Source organism: Cryptomeria japonica, chromosome 3, assembly GCF_030272615.1.
Source record: "Cryptomeria japonica chromosome 3, Sugi_1.0, whole genome shotgun sequence".
Taxonomy (NCBI): Eukaryota; Viridiplantae; Streptophyta; class Pinopsida; order Cupressales; family Cupressaceae; genus Cryptomeria; species Cryptomeria japonica.
In genome coordinates this window covers 836,456,941-836,458,724 of record NC_081407.1, presented here as the reverse complement: position 1 = coordinate 836,458,724, position 1,784 = coordinate 836,456,941, and the positions used below count along the sequence as shown (strand labels likewise).

Below are 1,784 nucleotides of genomic sequence, written 5' to 3'. Positions count from 1 at the left end.
CAATCCAGCTAACCTTAAAGTGCTTGATGAATTTGATTATTGGCCCTCGGAAGATGAGGGACCCCTCCGAAGGCTACCCCTAGTACCAATAGTAGCAGGAAAAGTAAAACTGCAAATAATAAGTTCAAAACCACTCCCTCCAAACCCCAAGAGCTAGACCCCAAAAGATTTAAAAAGAAAAAAGTGGGGAAAGTCGTAGAGACAAAAGGCAAAGGGGAAGAAGAAATTAAGGGGAAGATAGCTAAACAGAAGTTCCGTTTGTATTACTTGGCGCATAAGCTAAACAGTATGCTTATCACATACAAAACAATCAGGAATAAGATGCTTTCTCCTGAAACCGAACAAGTCCGAAATTTTGTTGAACAAAACCTAATACCTTACTGCAGATCAATGGCATTTTTTAGACCATCATAGCAAAATAAGCCATTGATCACTAGAGTAACAGTTCCTGGCCTATAATAAACCTAATTCCTATGCATTTAGAAAGGATGAGGGTTGTTTCCTACTCTATAATAAACCGCCTCTATCAGGATGCAGAGGAAAAAGTTCCAAAGTTCTCTGCGCTTCTTCTTCTTCTCCCTGGACATAAGTGGACAAAGTTATAAGTTAGTAATGCAATGAGTTTCTTATCAAATAAGAAAAATTGTTAAAGGAATCCAGTTACTTACCTCTACATTAACCCTGTTTTCCAACTGGTTTGATTGTGCAGAGCAATCAGAATCTGAAAAACAAATTTCTATATCAATAGAATGATTTGGCGAAAAAAATCTTACCAATAATAAATAGAGCTACAAAAGTAAATCTAAACAAACTTCATTAGGTATAAAATTTAAAGCTAGAGGATTCTTCAGACTGATTACCCTAGCCTGGGCCTAGCTTTTATTGAATTCATGTGCTGATAAGCTAATTTGTGTATTCTATTCTATATTTCACATCGTCATTCAGTGATCTATCATTAGATAAATGAGAACTAAAACAGAGATTATTTACTTGCAAACCCCAATTCCAGATTTAAAAACAATACTTTTGACGACCAGACATGGATTATCTAAACCTTCCAACTTTATTAATAACTTGTATATAACTTCTGTAACAATATATAAAAGTATATCAGTAAGAAGATCACATACTTGTGGCTTCTGATTGTTGTTTTCTGCGTTTCTCTCGAGTACCTTCATTGCGAAACCAATAATATACATTTTTGGCTTCCGCTTTCCCATAACGCTGTAGATGAGAGGTAATTTCATCTATATGGGCTTCACACGGTGGTTTTCTTGTTCCAGAAGCCCACATAGACTCTAATATTCTACCACACTTGAATATTGAAGTAGCTCCCTTTGCCTTGTACTCTCCTCTACACTCAATGGAAGAATTACCCTGGGCACTACAGCCAAAAATGGAAGACCGTCATTGTAATGCTGTAAAAGGGGAAAAAAAAACTCAAAATTGAAAGAATAATTTACTTACCTGCAGACTTTCCCCGATCCATTAAGAGCTTTCCACTGGAACAACCCTGCAACAGAAAATTTATCTATGGGGTCCTAGATAATAAACCTTCACCTTCTAAGCCGTTTAAACAAGTGAACCCTATACTACAGATGAAAAGGCGTTGGAGAAAATGGACATGGCCACATGAAATAAATAGGTAGACGGTCATATGGAACTTCTACGTGGGTGATTAACCGACCCCAAAATGGATACCAAGAGTGGATACCATTGCATTAGGATTTAGAATGGTGTTGAGTGGAAGACTACATTCGAGACCAACGAAGGATTGTGTAAGT

General features: G+C 36.9%; 1 long non-coding RNA gene across 1 annotated transcript; it reads right to left on the bottom strand.

Annotated features, from left to right (window-relative positions):
* Positions 1 to 327: 327 nt before the first annotated feature.
* LOC131874530 (uncharacterized) lies at positions 328 to 1,281 on the bottom strand. The gene is made up of 3 exons (XR_009371889.1): positions 1,131 to 1,281; positions 669 to 721; positions 328 to 579 (listed from the first exon to the last, which is right to left on the bottom strand). It is a non-coding gene; the product is annotated as an uncharacterized LOC131874530 (long non-coding RNA).
* Between the last annotated feature and the right edge of the window lie 503 nt (positions 1,282 to 1,784).